Consider the following 21,100-nt stretch of genomic DNA (forward strand, 5'->3'; position numbering starts at 1 on the left):
CAGGTGAAACAGTCCTTGATGGTTTCTAGCACACGGCTTAGAGCATGGTAGGTCCCCGGTAGATATTTGTTGAATGAATGAATAAGTGAGGTTGAGATTGGAGTCTTAAACAAACAAAACTAGGGTAATTGAACTTGAGGGACTAAGCCTTTTAAAATTCTTATGGTCCTTCTTCCTTTGTTTTTATGAATTAGAATGCCTTCCCACTACAGCTTATAATTTCCCTTATTTTAACATTGGGCTTCATAGAGCCACTTTTTTTCTATTAATTAAGGATGAAAAGTTAGAATCTTTTTAACAGGAAAATGAAATTCATGTATGTTTTGGGTGTGCTGACATTGAATGTTGTAGGAAGTAAACACATAGCTTAAGATATTACTGCATCAAAATGCAGGGGCCAGGACACATTTGGGATGCTGGCAGCCTCAGTGGGAATGCTGTAGAGCAGAGCAACATAAAACTCCCACAGCCCATGGAATGGACTAAGGTCTTAGCTGAGACACCGAAGACAGCCATCTTTTTCCTGATGATGCCTCAACTGCCTATACGTGAGCTGCATTGCCGTGGTGAAGAGAGGGAGGTGGTTCTGACTTGGGAAGGGATGTGCAAATCATGGAAATTCCTTCCCTTGGGGAATTGGTGGGGAGATTGAAATAGCGCCATTTGTTGCAAGCAAACAAACAAATGATAACAATAGCAACAACAAAACCAAAAGAACAACTTTCCTTCTCCCTCAAGAAAACCCTAAAAGACCAGACATCTAACTCAGTTCATTAAGAGCCCACACTGCCATCATAGCAGCTCCCAGGAGTGGGAGTCCAGAGTTTATGAAATGAACTACAAGGCAAAGAGATCCTTAGTGCCCTTATTTGCAATATGTAGAAAGCCTCAGTTGAAGCTTCTTCTCAATGAAATGCCTACTATGCTGGCACTTAAGTACGCATTCGATAATCAATAGTCATTATTATCAAATAACTTTTATTGAGCATCTTCTGAGTGCCAGACACATTCTCATTTATTATCTTATTTAACAATTGTGACAATCCTGAGCGGTAGACTTATTTTAAAGCAAAGGAAACGAAGATTCGGTGAGACTCACTGTCTTGACGATGCAGGGTGGCTGCATTGGTAGGTGGCAGAGGCGGGACTTGACCCCACGACTTATTATGCTAAATTCAGTGCTTTTATTTATGATACTACAGCGGCTTCTCATAGATGATTTAAGATGTTTTGTTTTCTTCCTCATAAATGACATGCGTTTTAGCACTAATTAAAAGGGAGATTTTAAAATATCCTTTAAAAATTACAGGCTGGCTTAAAATGGATTGTGTGTTCTTTATAATCGTAAACCGTACAGAAGACAAGCTACAAAACTACTTTGTTGACTATCAGTGGCATTGCTTATGCTGCTGGTCCTTCCATCACTGCAAATCTGTTTGTCCACAGATTATTAATAAGATGTTGTGAATGACTCTTTGGGGGATAAAATGTCAACGGCGTAGCAGTTAAAGAGGAGAGCTCGGGAATCTGATCTATTGGGTTCATATTCTGGCTCCATTAGCATTTCGACTTTGAGGAAGTTACTTAACCTCTCACATAGTTTCCTTTCTCGCAGGAAGTGATCAGGATAAAATATGAATCTCTCTCTATATATATAGCTTTCAGCATTCTGCTTGGCACAGAGTGAATCTTGAATACATATTAACTTCTATTATTGTTGGGAATTTGATTTCTATCTTTTTGAAAAGCACATTCTTAATCACTCAATCTTGTTTACTAAGTAACCCTTACTCTCTTTTCCTTTGCTGCAGTTTCTCATTTATGCTGCTAGGATGCTCTGGACCTTTCTGGGATGTGATAATGTAGAGGCTCAGCCTGGATTAGTAGAAAGAATAGGATTTCAGGAATAGGAGGATGCAGGCTCATGTTCCATCTCCAACACTCACTATCTAAATGAAGTTGTGAAATTTACTTAATCTTTCTAAGTCTCCACTGCCTCATACGTAAAATGTACACAAAATCCTTTCTCATTTAAGTCAAATGAAGGAATGTATATAGAATACATGCCATAAACTGTAAATTTCTCTGTAAAGGTTAATTATTGTCATCATCAATATCTTCGTGTTTTAAAGTTCCCAAATTAAGATACTTACTAATACTCTTTTGCTGATGTGCTGATAGTGAATTTTAGTTCATAAAAACAAAATGCATAAAAACAAAAGGAGTTATGGATTTTTTCTTTAGTCCCTGGCTCAGCAGATAAGTCACTGTCAGCCTATAAGACTTTTTTTCCTATGTATTCAAATGTGATTTAAACACATGGTGCTTCTTTTATGGTTAAATGTAAAAAATTTACAAGGGAAATGTTATCGCTATCTTTTTACCATTTACTCTAAAGTGTGTTTGTGTTGCAATTTGTAAATATTTTACAAGGCAGGGGAAAATACACACCAATAATTATTTCTTGATGTTGTCTGGCTCATGATAACAGGGTAAAGGCTTTTGTCATTTAAAAAGAAGTTTTCGCTGAAGGTCTTTCCAGTCACTCCAAATAAACTTAGCTGTGAATGGAAAAGATGCAGCTGATTGCCTGGGCTTCTTCAGTCTCCTCGGTCCTTGTCCCACTCTTCCCTGAGTCAGAAAGAAGGCATGTCATGTGGCCAACCCCCGAAATCATTCAACATCTCCTGTAAACTGTTGCTGTTAGAGACTCCTTCTAAACCGGTTTATTTTCTGAAAGCTTATTAGTAAGTCAGAATCGAATCTGCAGCCAGACAGTTTGATCACATTGCTCTTGGCTCTGTCAGGCACAGGATTTTATTGCATTGCTGGCGGGTTGGCATAACGATTCCTGGAGGGCCCTCTGTAAGCCAGCAAGTGCCAGGGGCACATCATTGTCAAATTCCAAAGACATGCTACCTCCCCTGACCTCCTAGTAGAGGGTTTAGTCTTCTTCCAAGTGACTCAGGTTGTTCACCAGAAAGAGAGACACAAATGCTCTGGGAAAATCTATGATAAAGAACTAACTTCCTTCAGAAAGCGATGGGGTTTCAGGGAGACAGAAAAGGAAGACTCTGTTAGCTGAACCTGGGGACAGTCTTTCTCTGTTGAAATGGTGACATTGAAAATTGAAGCAATTCTATATGTCATCAGGTATTTAAAACACATTTTTGCCCCCAAAAAGGAAAAGAGATGTTAATGAACAATGGAACTTTCTCTTTCAGAGGCTCACATCACTCTTCATCTCATTTTGTTTGTATAGTGATAAAACATCCAAGTAGTGATATAGTACCATTCGGAGTGAATTTAAGCCATTAAATAAAAAGCAAATACCATCTGTACTATTTTATTAAAATTATTTATGTAGGTGAGACTTCCTTAAGATAATATAATAATCAGAGGAAGACCCAGTCAAGCAATGCATTGAATACAACATTTAATGAACACTACTGTGGCTATGGCATTTACTGGGGATACAAAAAGGCAATTTATTCAACATTTCTAGTGGTTTGCATTCTCAGCAAGGGCTACAAAGCACAGTACATGAAAGGTTAAATATGTATTGTCCAATACAGAGGCCACGAGCCATACATGGCTATTTAATTTGAAATATAAAGAGATTACAATAAACTAAAACTTAAAAATTCAGTACCTCAGCCACATTTCAAGTGCTCAGAAGCCACATGTGGCTGGTGGCCGCCATATCAGACAGCTCGGATTTGGAACATTTCCATCACTGCAGAAAGTAATAGACAGCCCTGAGTTCTTCAATACAGTATATAGGCTACTACATATAGCTGACATTTATAGTAACTGCTTGTCCATTGAGAATAGGGAAAGATCAATTCAGGATGCAATATTTAGGAAGACTTAAGTATTGAAAAGGACAATAGGGACATTCAGTGAAGAAAAAGGAATGTTTGAAGAAATAATATCTTGTCAGGCTTAGGTCAAATTCCTGTTACCAACTGGAGAAAGATGAAAATGGAAAGAGAGACTGGAGTGGGAGAGGTTGAAGGATGTCACTGTTAAGCTAAGGTGTTCTATATTTCATAATTCCATTGAAAATGTTTGAGCAGAATACTGACAGTCTTGGGACAGTGGTGCCACCCAGCAAATAATTTTCCCTTATGTAATTTGGTACATAAATGACCAATATTTAATATTAGTATACCAATAGGAGTTCACCTTATACACCATAGTTAGTTCCAGAATTGGGCCTAGTAACTGTACGTGTGTGCGCGTGCACGCGCATGAATGCACTTAGGCCCACGTGTGTCTTGGAACAATCTATGGGGATAGAGAAACGCATATTTAGAGCCTTCTCATTCACCATCACTGTATTTTGTTCCCCCATCCCTTTTTTACTTTCCTCCTTTTCACATGTATTAAGTTCCGATTATAGGCAAAGCATTGAGGGTGCAGAGATAAACAAGCCATGAATCCTTCTGCAATGAGCTCATAGTCTTGTACATAAAACAAGCCAATGCCACAGCCATGTACAGAGGGCCACAGCCACGGCAGGGCTATGAACAAAGTGCTAGAGAGCATGGAGGAGGTGCACGATGCAGCCTGATCCAGGCTGGTGGCAGCCATGTCTTCTCAGAGGAGGACACCTGATCTGAATTTGGAGGAATACAAATTATTTCAGTAGATTAAGAAGGGAATACCACATGCAGAGAGGGAAGATCAAGTACAAAAGCAAGAAAGTATAGCAGAATGCAATCCTATGGAAAGAGCTACACCTTGTTTCCTGTTCTGTCTTTGGCACAGAACAAAGGAAGGGATCGAGGTATACTTATTTCCATATATACCCTCACAGCAGGTTAAGCAGTAGGTGTAGACAACATAGACATTTGTGTAGGTGACTCACATGGCTTGAGGGAATCATTTAAGTTGTCTTGATTTTCACCATCTGGCTATGGATTATAGTAAAAGTAACGCCAAAGGGAGTGATCTGACGAGCCAGATTCAACTTTCTTTAATGTGCCGCAGTGACTTTGTTCTAGTCTGTTTCACATACAATCATGGGAATTTCTACTGCCTTAGGAATGACATGCTGGGTTGTCACTCTCTTTACCAGATCGATCCAAGCAACTTGTGATCACTGGGGAGAATTTATGGAGAAATCTAAGCTCTTACAAATTACCCTAGGGAGAAATGATAACTTTTTTTTTTTTTCTCTAGTTACACAGCCCTTACTTTTTTGGCTCTGAAATGACAGCATGCTTTTAGGAAAAAATACAAGAAAGAAAAAGAAATTAAAATCACAGTATTAAACAAGAAACAGAGCCAGTCAGCAGTGTCTAGGAACAGAGCCACTGGAATTCTCCCACTTTCTTTATGAGTCAGAGGCATTGTCATAGGGAGTTGAGGCTTTTTCTCCCTTTTCTGAAACGACATCAGGAGAGGCAACAGGAATTCTATGGACTTTTGGAGTATGATCTTGACGGGAATACTGGTTCTGCCCCTTCCTACTAGCTGTGTAACCCGGGGCAAGTCGCTTGACCAAGTAGAGGCTCAGTTTTTCTCATCTTTAAATTGAGAATAATAATACTGTCCTTGTAGGGTTAATATAAGGAATAGAGATAATGAGACTAGCACAATGTCTGGTCCTGTTACACACTTAATACATAATATCTATTATAACTAATAATGATGAGCTTGAGTGTCTGCCTTGGATGACTGTTAGCTATTTATTTTCTTAAAGGAGAGGGTGCTCCACTCTGCTGCGTTTGGGATATTGGCCTCCAGGCATCACCTTTGAGAAGGGGAAAGAGAATTCCCAGAGTAGGGCCCTTAAGAGAAATAGGGAATTTGATAGGGGTGGGAGCTCTGAGTGTCATAGATAAACCAAATAATCCCTGGTGAAGCAAGATATACAAATACCAGTCAGTGTGTTCCTGTTATAGGAATTAGCTGCCTATTGATGATGAGAAAGTAAATGCTCTGGGAAGATGTTTGGCCAAGGATCCCAGTTATTTAATGGTCTTTAAGGCGAAACAAAATGATCAGTTTGGAGACTGTCGAGCTAATTAATGGAATTATTTAGGCCCCTTGTTTACTGGACTTATTGCTCACTGTTGGCCATTTCTCTATTTATAATACAGTATCCAGACAGTTGGGAAAGAAGAGGGAAGAGATCATTTCAATCTGTTTGACCTTCTGACCTTCTGGCCTTTCTCCCTTTCTCCCTCTCTCCCATCCATCCATCCATCCATCCATCCATCCATCCATCCATCCATCTCTCTATCTAGAACTGGTAAAATACTTAAATTATTCTGGCATTTCTGCTATTATTATTATTATTATTATTGTTATTAACTCAACTGTGGGTCCAAGATATGCTCATCTGCTTCTTTTGTTCCTTTTTCATCTGGGTTTAGAAATCACACTGGAATTGTTTCTTATATTATGGTTTGACATAACACATAATGTATACTGACACTCAATGTATATTACATAAAAGCTAGCAACACTGACAGTACCATGGCCCAGCAGATCTTGAAATAATGAGTGGTTCCTACATGGTTCCCAAGCTGTTCCATAGAATACCAGTCCCAAGAGATGCTTTCAGGTTGGGAAGGTTTATAATCAAATAATTTTAGGACACATTAGTGACTGTGACGTTTTTGAAGACTATATACATAGCATATTAAGGTCTTTGTGAAGTCTTGCAGTGAATAAAATTGATCGTATTGTTTCACTGAGTGTTTCTAAAATTTTTGTGACCATACAACCCTTTTCTGCATAAACGCATATTACTGTCCCAGGTATTACTGTTTTTGAAACACACTTTGGAAAATGCTGAAAAGAGGCATTCAGAGATTTTATACAATATAACAGTCATTATTAAACATTTCATCTTTCTCCAGTTAAAATAGAAGTTTTGAATCACAAAACCTTTCTGTTGTGTGTGAGGAATTATCTTTAGACTGGTGTCAAAATATGGACAAGTGAACATATAGGCCTTTTGAGGCTCTTAAGCCATATATATATTTTTTTCTTTTCCCTGTTCTACTTACCCTTGACCTTGTCTGACCCTTTAAGACATGTGGAATTGTCCTCTGTATTCTAAAACACAAAAATGTTTTTGCTATATCTTGGAAGGTTATGTGCTTCTTTGGAATTTTATTCCCTTTGACTTGGTTCTGTGTAAACACCATGAGGCATTGCCAGGTGTTGATCACATAACCCATTCACTATACTAAGTGACAGTAACAACATATGCTTAAGTAGCATCATTCTGTAAAATACTTGGCAAGACCTCAAGTGTCTCTAAATGGTACAGAGAGTGGTTATTTGAGAATTTTTCTTCTATGCAAGATAAATAAATTAAGGCACAGAGAGGATCAATGACTTGCCCAAGGCCCCAGAAAGAGTCAAGGTGTTTTTGAGATTAACACACTGAAGATTTTCTGGAACGGGGCTTCTCAGGCCACATGCATACCAACTTCATAGCGTCATCTCTATTGACATCAGAAATAGCCTTAAAGAGAAGACTGCTCTGTTTTCCTGTGAATGTCATATTTTTTTACAAAGCAAGCAGTTCTTCTCTGGTGTGCCAAGGATTTTTTTTTTCGTATGGTCCTAATTGATTTTTATCCCCCAAAGGGTTCTGAATTATGCAAGTATCTCAAGTCTTAACAAGCCATCCCCACACAGCTGTGCAATGGAAATGTTCAACGGAAAGGTATTCACTTAAGTCTAGGCAGGGCTCTGGCTGCTCCCTGGAGAGACCCAGATCCAGGAGTGCAGGTTCTGGGCCATCTTGACTGGAGAAGGCTGTTTGGCCCATTTCTGCATCCTTTCTTCCAGCTCCTTTCCCCTCTCCTGTTGACAGGAGGGTCTAGTCATGGCAGGGCCCCAGGACTTCCCTTTTCAACTCATGAGATCTTCTCGGGCCCTTGGCGCCCTCTGTGTTTGTCTCTCATGCCCCCCAGCTGCCAGGGTTTGTTTATTACTGAATTGAGCATTTAGTCTTGGCTGGTAGTGGCCTCAGGAATAACATTTTCTAAGATTGCTTTGGTTTTCTTTCTAATAAACTTCTACAAGCCTGGACATTTCTGGCATTGCTGAAATGCAGGTGATTTATTCCTAGAGGCTTAACTTGGGATACGTTGCAAGGAAACCAACAATGTGACACATTCCCACGGCGCAGGTTAGATACTGGTGGCAAAGGACACCTTGCCCTGCCTTTTATCTGAAAAACTCAAATCTCAGGGCCCCCTCTGGGAAGCAGTCAGATTTCTGTTCTGAGACACTTAGCCCCCTAGTTCCCTCTGCTGGTCAGGGACGTTCCTCCCCACTCATGTGAACAGCTGGAGATGGGAATAAACTGGAGCTGGAAGGGGAAGCGGACGTGTTGTTAGACTAGGAATTGTGGATTCAATAGCATATTTTTGCGGCAGATCCCTTTTCTTCCCTCATTCTTCCAACCTCAACAATCTTGGCCACCGAAGCCACAAATTCTTAGCTCCACCTAGCGTCTCCCTTCTGTACTTCTTGGCCTTATCTTGTGTCTGCCTTTTACCAAGAGGCCACTTGTTTGAGTTTATAGCACCGATCAACACTATGAGCCCTGGACTTTAAGACTGGCCAGTCACTAAGTAGAACTGTTTAAAGACATATAATAATATACAGTCATCACTTTGAATTTATGAACTAAGTTTAGGTTTATCTTTAGAGTGTATGGTGATAGTTGGAGGAACATACTAAATGGGATCGTATCTGCCAAAATATCTCCCAGCTGCCCCAGGACAATGCTCTTCAGCTCTTAAGATTCGCTGTCCTGTTGAACTGAAGGCAGCAGTGGCTTAGCCACTCTGCTTCCAGGTAGCAAAATTTCTGCATAAATCAGCCATAGTTGCCCTAGTACGTGAAGCCTTAATTATGGAGGCCAGTGGCCTGGGCTTTCAGAAGAACAGCTGTTTTATCTAGCTAACAGAGGGGGCTAGAGAAGCTCCTCAACAGGCTGGATACATTTTATTTCCTGGAGAAGCCAACAGCTGACACCCACACCCAGCCCTATTCAGTTAGAGTTGGAAAAGTAGCACATGAAGTGATTAATTGTCTTTAATCTCAGCACATCAAATGATGCCAATGCCTAAATATCCTGTGATGTAAACACATCAATAGAGAGCTTAAGAGAGGCAGTCTTCAAGAAAGACTTACTTAAAAGAATGTTTTCACAATGATGCTTAGTCATAGACCATGTAAGTTTTAACATACAATAAATCAATTTCAGAAACACAATTACTATTTCAAAGATATGCAAACAGTTGTCGGGCATGTTTTAGAGGAAAGTGGAGACGCATCTGGGGTCACATCTGTCCACTTATTTAGGGTAAATTGTTTCCAGAAATGATGCATGAATATGCTTTTCTACCTTCATCATTTTCTGTATTGGAGTAACATTAAATACTACCAAAAATTGTATTTGCGATCTTAGCTGTGAATATTTTGATGACATAGAGTTAGTATGCTGGGTCAGAGTCAAGGCGAAATGAGGTCAAATGAGGCTCTTTTCCCAAGTGAAGTCCAGTCGAGGGTTAAGAAGAGTTTTGATAGATATAATGCTTATAAAGCTAGTCCTCAAATGGTGTTGTACCAAAAGAAGCCTGGCCCAAATAGGATATCATCTCTCAAACATTTGAGAGGGTCTTGGTTCAGACAGTCATATTAAAATCTCTTCTCCAGCATCTCAAAATTCTCTGGAGTTTCTCCCTTTTCTGTTTCAGGAATAAACCCTCTCAGTTGCACCATCCGGTTCTCTATGCCCCTGACCTCTTGATGACTCCTCCCCTTTGTCACAGCACATCTCATGCCTTCACCCCTTAACTAGTATGTCCCTCAAAGTTTTCTCTGACTGTCCATTATGCGTATTTTGGCCTTTTTCTCATTAAAGACCTGGGAAGGTGCCAGTGTCTACTGGGTGGGAGAAGAAGATTATGCTGTAAATTCATCCAAAATAATACATTTGTTCTGTAACATAAATAGTGGAACTAGATTTTTAAGCCTGTTGTAAAAATGGTATAGTTTCTCGTATTCAGGAAAATGTGGGAGGACTAGTGAAGGTACTGCAGGCAGAGAAATGGCTTAGTCATTGATAAGGCTATTGAACTCTCCTACATTTCCTAAAGCGAGTGGGAATCTTAAAGTTGATATATTGGGATTTGAGTACCTGTAAGTCCCTATAGACTCTTTATAAGGATTTTTGTTTTTCCAGGAAGGAGTTAAGAAAAATGGATATTTTATACTTTACTCAGCCTTCTTTTTTTTTTTTTTTTTTTCATTCACTCACCCACTCAACACAGATTGACGAAGGGACTACTAGGTATGTACTAGGTCCTGGAATGGAAAAAAACAGAAAAGGTCCCTGTAATGATGACCATCAGTGATTTCACTCTTCACAGAGGTTTGGATCAATGTTTCTAGACATTCTGTAGAAGAGGTACAGCTGCAGCCCAAAACCTCTACCAGGTTATGGGTTCTGAGAAACATGAATGTTAAGTTCCAGCAGAATTCTCAGTATAGTCAGAGACATCTGAGATACACACTGTGCGGGAAAGACGTATTATAGTTATTCAAGACAGAGCTATAATGGGACAGTTTGGTTACATTAACTCCAGCCCTGGTTCTGCTACACACATCTGGGTGACCTTGGGCAAGATATCAACCTCTTTGACCTTTTCTCAGCTGTAAAATTAACTTTAGTTAAAATTAGCTCCAAGGATCCCTTTAGCATTTATAGTCTGTGATTCTCTAACTTACTTTTTTAACCCCCAAGAAGTTAGAGTAGGAATTAGATAAATAAAATTGCTTTGAAACTTTATTCCAGAGAGTCTATTGGAGGCAAGTAGCAAATTTAAATTATCTTTCTTCCAGATATGTGAATTAAGGTTTAGAAAATGTAAAGCCTTTTTATTTATTGGAGTAAAAATTTACATCCTATTTAAGAAAAGTATGAGACTTTTGGTAATGACAAAAGCCACAAGTATGAGTTGTACTCCAGAAACTGGATTTATAAGAATTGAAAAGAGATTTCTTCCACTGAAAGAAAAAAAGGGTAACACAGAGAGGTCATGACTGCATTTGCAAATCCTGTGCGGAAGGAGTGAAGGGCAGCTTTTATTTTCCAGGAAGGACAATGGAAGTGAGCACAAAATTTAATAGAGGTGATTGAAGGTGAACCATGAGGGGTGTTTTAATATTTTATATAATCAGCTATGGATACTGGGAGTTGCTGTTGCTATTATGGCTACATTGAGATGTTAGAATTCATTATTATATAACTGATTACTCTATGACCAGTTTCGGGGAACATTTTTGTTTTAGTCACTTCAGTTTGATTTCATGCAACTTCCATGGCTTTGTGGATTTGCATACACAGGGCCTCCACATCACAGACTTTCTGACCTCGGATGACTCCCTTTAACCCCTTTCCTGCAAGTCTATTTGCTTGAGGAAAGACTGTAAAGAACCTCATGGTTACCAAAGCAATAGTGAAATACCAGATTAGTGCCTTTTCTTTTTTCTTTTCTTAATTAAAATTTATTGGGGTGACAGTGGTTAGTAAAATTACATAGGTTTCAAGTGTATAATTCTATAATACATCATCTGTATATCACATTGTGTGTTCACCACCCAGAGTCAGTTCTCCTTTCATCACCAGTTAGTGCTGAAATGTGCTTAATTCTCTCTCCCACTCTTCACTCCCAGTCTCTCTAGAAAGGGGAAGTTTAGCAGATCTCTAATTTAGTACTGTGGGGTGTAAATTGCTGTTAATGACTCCCAGTCACTGGAAGATCTTTTTCATGATATTCTTACCATTTTGTAACAATCTGTGAACTGGTCTTATTATTATTTTTTAAAAATTCTGGATGCTTTGGGTTAGTCAGGAGTCCTCTTCACACAAAGCTAAAGAGAAAGATTCTCCAAATTCCAAAGGGCATTCATTCTCCCCTTAACCTCCACCTCTCCTCCCTCTCCTTTTGTTTTTCTTTTCATTCAATAGTTTGAACAATGCACCTCTCCAAAGAGAAGACTGCATTCTAGTTTCGGGATATGTACCTTCTTTGAATTATGCACATGAATGTTTATGCATGCCTAGTGGAAGGGAAAACCAATGCATGAAGAAAGACCGAGTGCTCAGAGGGTTACTTGGAGGATGTTGAGAAATACGGCTCCATCTGAATCACTTTGCAAATTGCCATACCCAAGTGGGTCACCATGGATAAGCAGGAGTAAATTGCTGCTTCCAACCTCTAACTTGCAAATCATTACACACATTGGGTCTTTTGGGAGAATTAGGGTGGGTTTTGTTGGTGTGAGCCACGTATTAGTTAAAAAATATGTTCTGAGGGTTTTTATACCAACAATACAGCTTTTAAAAGTATAACTGGCAAAATCATGTAGGTTTTAATGTGGGGCAGACTTGCATTTATTTTTGGTCTCTAGAACTGAGCTGTTCTTTTCTGTTAGAGAAGGGCGCAGTAGAGATGCATCTTACCTCTCCTTGATTTAAAAAAGAAAAACAAGAGCAGATATGGATTTTTGCTCTCCGACATCTCATATTCCACATAAATAGGGGCAACAAGAAGTTGCATTTGTAACAGAGATTCTGATCTTTCTATTTTCCTGAGGCACTTCCTAGGAGTGATTTTCCCCAGCTTCCCTCTCAATTCTCCTTATTTCCATTCTCCTTTCCTTGGTTTTTGTTCACAAATGGAAATACAGTGGGATATACTTTCTGAACATGAAAAGAATATTGTTTTGTACCTTTGAGAATAGTAGAAAATCTATAACCTGTGTTTCCCTAGGTGTAGCAGTCCCTCAAAATCAGCAGCGCGTCCTCTTCTCTAGTGAACCAGGTAGGCTCTCTTTTTTCTTTTTTGAGAAACATTAAAGGAGTTATTCAAAGCCTGCTGGAATAATGTTGGATGGTTATGGCCATGAACTTAATTTGGGGGCGGCCATACAATGGCATAAACAGGAGACTCATGTTATGTCTCCACATCCTGTGCAAAGGGGGAGGCACTGGGGTAACTACATGACACCCCACCAATGATTTTTCTAAAAACTTAAGGGGAGTGTCGTCTTGCCTGGTGTGTACCCTATGGAGAAAGAATCACTTTAAGTGTCTTGTAAAGGCCCTTAGGGAAGTTAGATCATGAACAATCTAGGATGATCTCACCCAGTTATTCAGGGTGTTGAACTTGATGGCACATGGGGAAGGCAGTTACTGTTAAATGGCTCATAGCTAGTGGAGTGAATCAACTGCCAGGAAAAGCAGAAGCAAACCCTGGGAGAACACTTTTCATTCCCAAACTTAGGAACAACAGGGAGCTTTTTTACACTGGGAGCACTTGTTTTTTTTTTTAAGAAAAGATAACTTTCCTTAAGGGGATCTGCTGAATGAAGCAGTGTATTTTCACCCTTGTGATGATGGGCGTTAGTCCGGCACTATCATAAAAGAAGAATGAACTTGGACATACCACACACTTGGTTTGGCTTTGTCCCATACCTGTGCTCTTGTCATGGTTGATTACCCACTTATATCAGATATGAAGCAAGCTGCATGCACTGTGGCTCGAGATAAAAGCTATTTTAATATGCCCAGGTCACATATTATCTTGGCCAATAGTAATTTTATATCATTTTCTTAAAGGAAACCGCACTCCTTGCAATAATTTTTTCCAATGAAGCAAAATTTCACATGACAGAAAGCTTTACATATAACTCTTTCATTTGAATAATAGCATTGAATCCCCTCCATGCCAAACAGAATTTTAAAATATCTTTATTATTTCTTTTGATATGCAAACCATAAGGAGAATAACTTTGGAAGACCCTCAGTTAAACTTCTAATGATTCTGCTTTCCTTAATAGTGAAGCAATTTTTACAGCTTTGGTGAGTTTTCTCTTTTTAAGTTAAACAATATAAACAAGGCAAAAAAAAAAAAAAGTGGAACTTTTCCTCTCTTACTTTAAGAACCTTAAGAGCTGAAATAGTGGTTTGGTTTCCTGACTGCCAGCTTTGGTTTGCTGTCTTGAAGCGGTCTTGTGCAATTCCCCAAAGGAAACATTAGAAGAGGGTTTTTTCTCCCACATGAGAGAGTTTCATCCCACACAGCCCACAGATTTTGATGGCAAACTTCATGGACCAAGTGTCTGGTTTTACAGAAGTAGCTGTGGAGTATGATTTTCCTTCCACAGGTGCACAACACTCATTCTCGGACCTCAGAAATAAGAAGATATCAGTCTTTAAAAATGAGGGTAGCTTAACCACCGGTATCTCTGTGAGAATCCTGTGCCAATCAGGTCAATTTTAATTTACTGGATGAGGGAAAAGAAGGTGGCAAACAGGGTTCAAACTTCCAAAGCCTTCTAGTTGATCTTTCTTTACAACCATCTGGTATATACAGAAGTATTGTATAATCTGGCCTGTATTTTTTTCTTACTGTGAAACATATTGAAACGCTTTATGTTTAGGTGTGTGTATAGAAATTCATGAAGTCCTTTTATACACTTTCTTACTTCCAACCCAATTCTCATTTTAGGACCTCTTGAAAAGATAGCTTTGTGAGAGCACATTCTGCCCTGGCTAGTAAACTTGGATTTGTTCTTTCCTATCTACCAGCCACCTGATTGCCGTCCTGTGTAAAGAGCATCCGTTCACATCATCATTTTTTCCAAGCGCTTAAACCTGGAAAGATATTTTTTAAAGGACTCACAGAAGATGTCTTGGGGGTTTGGAAAACATCACAAAATTGTTAGCAGACCTTTTGACTGTGCTATTTTTAGGAAGCTAATTGTGTTCTTTTAAAGTACATTTTTGACAATGGGACAAAGTTTTCCTTGCCTCCACTGATATGTGAGATATTTACAATGAAAAACGTCAGTAAAACACCCCAAACGGATACATTTTAACCTCAGCAACAGTCAGCTCCAGGGGAAAAGTGATTTAAAAAGAGAAAAGGTTTTTACAATATTTATGCTGCTGTTTCTGCCCAAAATGAACTTTTATTCTACCGTTCAAACAGAAGTTTGTTTTCAAACCAGTTGCTAGTTAAAGGAGCAGCTGATCTGGCATCCATAAGAATCAGCTCTAACCCAGCAGTATGCGTGTGGACCAGAGGAGCCTTATTCCCCGCAGCAACCCCTAGTAGGTCAGATGCCTGCAGAAGTGTGGTCTTACCTTGAGCACGTAAGATCCAGGAGAGAGGCTGGGGGCTCCCACAGGAGAGGACCAGGAAAGGGCTCTGATCTGGTGCTGGTAACATGCACTTGGCTTTTATGGGCAGGTGGGAGGAGCCGCTCCTCATAGTAGGTGGGCAGGGAAGGAGCGGCGGGCGGGCGGCCTCGGGAGGAGCTGGACACTCTTCTCTCGGAGGGGCGGAGAGGGCAGAGCAAGGAGCCCGAAAGAGGGAGGGACGACGGGACGGCGGGGCGGGGGGGTAGGAGCGGAGGAAGGAGTGGAAACGGGAGAGGGAGGGAGGAGGAGAACGAAAAAAAAAAAAAAAGAACGAAGAGAAATAAAGAAATAGAGAAAGGGATATAGACCGCATGTGGGGAAAAGGTTGGGGAGAAAATGAATCGGAGACAGAAAGAGACATTCAAACACGCAAGATCTGGAAGGAAAGGGGGAATTGGATTTTTTCCTTTCCTTTCTATGACATTGTTGGGGGGGGCGGTGGCGGGGGTGGGGGGAGGATTGTGGGTGATTCTTATAATTAAAGGTGTTTTCTGTGAGTTTGAAAAGCTAAATAACGGTTCAGGAAAACTGAACCTAAGCCAGGCAAAGGGAAGCCGGGCGCCCAAGGAGCAAAGCCCAAGCGCGGGGTGGACGCCGAGTGAGCGGGAGCGCAGGGCGGACCCTCACCCGCTGGGTGGAACGCCGGCCGCCCCCGGCGCCCCCAGCCCCTGTCACCCCACCGCCCGCTGCTAAAGCCCAGCCCCTTCCCTCGTCACTCCCGGCGGTGCTTATTTGCATTCTCCTCGTGCTGCCGGCCGTGTGCAGCATCCACAGGCCCCCTCTTGAGACTTCTGCAGCTTTAAGGTAAATCCAGCAAAGGTTGGGGCGGATCAGCAGAGATTGGCTTTTGGAGAAAGGAACCTCAAAACCAGCCCTGGTCCTCCAACATCGGCTTATGTAACAGGATTTCAGGGCTCTCTGCCCTCTGGTTATTTTCGGTATTTAAAAAAAAAGTCTCATTCCTAACGATTGGAAAATGTCTTGGTTCCGTAGCTCGCCCTCTCTGTGTCTTAAACATGAAGAGAGGATTCAACCAACAAGCCGCTGAAGAATCAGGCAGAAATTCTTAACAAATACATTCGGAGAAAGAAAAACAAGCTTCTTTAGCTGCTGAGTGGTGACTCACTTCCCAGCCCAAGGTTAATCTTTGCCACCACAGGAATTAAAAAGCATTTTGAAAGAGAACCTGAGCCTTGAGGATGGCGATACTGAGGGGGGTTAGGGAGGGGCCGGAGGATGGGTGGGTGGGCTAGGAAAAAATAAGGGAACTTTTACTGAATATATTGATATATAACAATACATAAAACAACATTGTTTCCCCGGAAATAAGACCGGGTCTTGTATTAAGGATTGCTCCAAAAGACGCATTAGGGCTTATGTTCAGGGAATATCATCCTGAAAAATCATGCTAGGGCTTATTTTCCAGTTAGGTTTTATTTTCTGGGAAAACGCGGTATATATAACTACATATAACTTGATATATATATTCAATCATATATGTCATAAAGCTTGCTTCAGTGTTCACCACAACCTTATGAGGTAATTATGATCCATATCATGAAGTGTTTTTTTGGTGTGTTTTTTTTTTTTTTTTTAAGAAATGAATCTCAAAGGGATTAAGCAATTAGCTCAAGCTAACAAGAGAGGGAGCCACAGCTTGAGCGCTTGTAAAGCTTGTGCACTCTGTGCATCAGTCTACCATATAGAACACCTAACCTGGTCTCACATTAGATCCTGATGTCTTTGGGGGTTACCAGGCGCCAACAGAATGAAAAATGATGGCTAAAAGCCATCTCCAAGTGGGTCCTGCTGGCGTCTTGGGCCAGACGACTCTTTGTTGTGGGGCTCTCGCCTGTGCTCTGTAGAATGTTGAGCAGCATCTCTGGCTTCTACCCACCAGGTGCCAGTAGCACCCTCCCTCTCCAAGTTGTGAAAATCGAAAATGTCCCTACACTTAGCCAAATGTCTCTGGGGGGGTCAAAATTCCTTCTTCCCTTTAAGAACCATTGGTCTAGAGAGGTCCACAACTATTAAAAAGGGTTTTAAAGAAATCTGTTAAGAAAATACTCAATACTGGCATTGGATACTAATAATACTACCTGCCATATGTGCTAAGATTCCACTGGACTTAATTTTTTACATATTTGTCTTCCTACTTGTCTGCCTCTAGAGCTCAAAGCCTCAATTGCTTTCTTTGTAACTAAGCTTATTCTCAATTGGATATGCCTGGGAATCAACAAGTAGGACCAGGTATACCTGGAATATGAAGGAAGATTAATGATATATGAGAGGAAAACCTTAATATCTTTATCATAAACAAATTTGACATTAGAAAAATATGCAAATGTTACTCATGATTTTTTGACATTGATTATATGTCTTAATATTTATAATTTTTCATCTATATGCGCCCCTATTTAAATTATAGTCAGTAACTTTTTGGGATGTGAAGAAGTTACATCTAGTGGGTAACTAGCTAGCAGAAAATAAGTACTCATTTGATATGTATAGTGTGATTGAATAAATGACTATTGAGCACTGACACATAGAGCATGGCCAGTATTTATTAGTTTAATGAATGAATGAAATAATTAATGAATGCTTAGAAAGATAGAACTGTCACATTAGCTTTCCTGCCCATTTGCTATTTGTTTTTACTCTCTTCTCACCCTCCATAACTCAGTTTTCCTCTTTCCAAATAGTATGTTTGTCTTTTGAGGATGTGGCCAAATCCATTAAATGAAGTCTATGAAATGAATGACCCCATTTCTGGACCTAGAAATAGGACTGCATTGACTATTCTGGGGCTGACTCCTGAAATCAGATGTGATTTTACAGGCAGGGTACCACTTCTGGCACTTTTTAGTTTAGCAAAGAAATGTGTTCTGAGCAAACTAAATAGAACCCAGTTAGAGGAGCATCTGGTTAATAAACACATTAGTAGATATCCTCATCAGATTACAGCAAATTATCTTTTCAGTCCTGATTTAATGTCTCCCAAACATTCCAGTACCATCACATAGTTGGGGAAAATAGAAACAGAAAAGGCATTTTAAGGGAAGGCAATTGACCGCTGTATTTTTCTTCTTTGTTTTCCTCCTTTCTCCCTCCTTTCAAACCTGAATATTCAGCCAATGTAACAAAAGAGCTTCTTTCATTTTGTTTGGATGATGCTAATGATTAGTTCATTTCTCCAGTTCACACTTGCCCGAATCTGATTCAGTAGCAGATCTGGATTAAAAGTCTGGAATCCAGGAATGTGATCTCTTTTCTGACTTTTAGCATGCCCTTCTAGAATCCATCTGAAGGTGACTGAGGTTTGAAATGACCTAGTTTGGTCGTCTGTGGAAAGAAAGGAATCCAATGACAACATAGTAGATGCTCTGAAGTTTCCATTGTGTGGATTTAATAACAGCTACAGATGATTACCTTATTTTAAAGAGCTTTGAAAATGGAAACATTTTTTGGCTTATTTAGAATTAATCAATTAACAAATATTTATTAAGAACAGACACCAGACAGTGTGGGGTATTCAAAGCAGAGGAAAACAAGAATGTAGTTCTGTTCTCATGGAGGGAAAAAAGCATGAAATCCTGGTAGTTGGGCAGCAAAGAGACTTTAGGGAGGAGGTGGTATTTGAGCTGAGCCATGGAAAGTAGCATTTGCATAGATGGGCGATGAACAGCAGAGCAAGGGAAGGAACGCGTTCAGCTGGGGGAGACACATGCATATTCGGAGGGTGGTGAATTGGCCAGCATGACTGAAGGGAAGGGCCTACGTAGCAGAACAATGAGTCTAAGAAACAGGAAAGGAGAGGTGGGGTCAGCCTGTGGAAGGCCTTGAAGGTCACCTCAGCAGTCTGAACTGTATGCTGTAGGCAATGAGGAGTCACGGAAGACTTTCGAGCAGAAATGGCATGATGAAAATGGCATAGTATTAAGATTTCACTTTTCTTTGGATAGTGTCTGTATAGTAGCTTTGCAGAGAAATGCCGCAGATAAATGCCTGCCGGTATGTCTAGGACCACGAGCAGACTTAGAAATAAAGAAAACTAAGTGTCTTTGATCTGCAGACTTGGAGGCCTGGCTGAGGTGGCAGAAATAAATGTGGCTGTAGCCCAGAGTGTTTCTATAGTGAGTGCCCTCTGTGATTGTAAGGAGAAAAAGGCAGGATTCTCCCAGGGTGTGGCCAGGATGACAGATGGGATTAAAGTGAAGGGCGGTATCTGCTCTGTGTGTCAGAGGAACAAGTCTTTTCTTCACCTGTTACAGCTTTCAAGTTATCAAAAAGTTTCTATCCCCAGATAATAGGTCTGATGTATGAGATCCTTGAGTTTTCAAGGATGCCTGGATTAGGAAACAATGGAATCTGGCTTTAAAAGCTATACCTTCACGTTTTCAAAGAGCCAACTTTCAATTATTTTATATGTTACCCTGGGCAAATTTCAACCTCCGGTTCTTCCTGCCACTCCTAAGTGCTTCAAAATGCAAATGAATGTGGCTTTTGGTCTAAGCCAAAAATTACCGATGATTTGAAGTTCGAAGTACAGCAATTTGCGCTCCATCTATCAAATGACCCATCAGTCAGTCAGCCTAAGCTTGTGCTAACTATCACCAAGCATGATCTTGGCCTGCAAGGCACTTACACTTGCCAGCTCTCCTAGGGCATTTAAAATAGGGTTTTATTTACAAAAATTGAGAAGGCTCACAGCGTGGAAGAAAGGCACACCTCTCCTGCATTCCAAGGGACCATTGGATTCTGTGAGTCACTGTTTTCCTGTTGGTGTAGATGGTAGAGAGCTGCCTGACTCCCGTGATCCTAGAGATGACAGCCTCTCAGCTCCCGCTGTCTTTATAAATAAAGAGCACTGGACAGAGGTGGCAGGGAACCTAGAGTTTAGTTCCAGCTCAGCCACTAACTACCCATGAAAAATTGGGGTACATGTTTTATGCTTTCTGGATTCACTGTCTGTATGCTAAATAAGGAAGCTTAACTAGACAGTCTCTCAAGTTCTTTCTACCTTTCAGATGCCTGCTTTGTGCCAGTCAGTGGATACTCCTCTTCCTCAATGTCCTTATGAAGTTGACCCAACATTCCATGATACATGTGCTCAGTTTTAGGCATGGGAGTAAGAGCTCTTAGTGCATTAATCCAGTGTCTGCACCAGAGGATTACACCCCAACATTAAACATTGCCTGTATTCTGGATACAGAATCTCAGAAGGTGGGTGTACTATTGTCACTTAACTAGCTCTTAACTGTCATCATTTTCTCTCTGTCTCAGGACTTGGCAGAAGTCTCCTGGATTTAGCCACCAGCCTCTAAACCTTGAAGCCTTTCAACTCTCCGCCTCTGAATTAAGTAGTAATTCTCCTTTTCATTGATGGAAATAGAACCACCCCACCCAGCCCCCTTGTCTCTGAAAATTCTATCCATTTTGCCAGATTTACTTGATGTCCAAATTAGTTGATTTGATTTCCTAAGTTCTTTACTTCCACTGTAAATTCCTCTGCTTCCCTAGTGCCTCACGTCTTTATTTCTTTAATTAGGAAAAACTTGGTTGCCCTTTTCAAAATAGACTAAATTATTGTAGCTCTTTTTAGTTTTCCAAACTATTAGACTTTTACTAGGGTCTCTGAACGGTTTTCCAGCTCTTACCTTCCCCATTCCAGGGACACCTAAAGTCACTCCATTCTTTTTTTATACCTTAAAAAATTTCATTGTAGGAATGATCTCATGGGGGCAGTACAATGAAGAGGGAGAAATATAGTTCAGGGAGATTTCTTCTTATTCAGGAGTGGAAACTTCGAGGGTACTAGAGAAATACAGTTGACCCTTACTTTAT

General features: G+C 40.3%; 1 protein-coding gene and 1 long non-coding RNA gene across 9 annotated transcripts in view; one reads left to right on the forward strand and one right to left on the reverse strand.

The window, feature by feature from the left end:
* Window positions 1–15,407, reverse strand: part of COL8A1 (collagen type VIII alpha 1 chain) — a 155,059-nt gene extending 139,652 nt beyond the window's left edge. Inside the window, exon 1 of one of the 2 annotated variants that reach the window (XM_019756541.3) lies at window positions 15,200–15,407. The gene's annotated coding sequence lies outside the window, so the exon portion shown is untranslated. The remainder of the gene's footprint in view (window positions 1–15,199) is intronic. The other variant, XM_019756542.3, reaches the window with a different exon arrangement.
* Window positions 15,408–15,734: 327 nt separating this feature from the next.
* Window positions 15,735–21,100, forward strand: part of LOC109460765 (uncharacterized) — a 318,121-nt gene continuing 312,755 nt past the window's right edge. For 2 of the 7 annotated variants that reach the window (XR_012496611.2, XR_016019547.1), the window contains exon 1: window positions 15,739–16,060. This is a non-coding gene — a long non-coding RNA (uncharacterized LOC109460765). Of the gene's footprint in view, window positions 16,061–20,283; window positions 20,480–21,100 lie in introns of all 7 variants that reach the window. The other 5 variants (XR_016019545.1, XR_016019544.1, XR_016019541.1 and 2 more) reach the window with 5 other exon arrangements.

Source organism: Rhinolophus sinicus, chromosome 17 (genome assembly GCF_057876585.1).
Source record: "Rhinolophus sinicus isolate RSI-liver-muscle chromosome 17, RSI-T2T, whole genome shotgun sequence".
NCBI classification, from domain to species: Eukaryota; Metazoa; Chordata; class Mammalia; order Chiroptera; family Rhinolophidae; genus Rhinolophus; species Rhinolophus sinicus.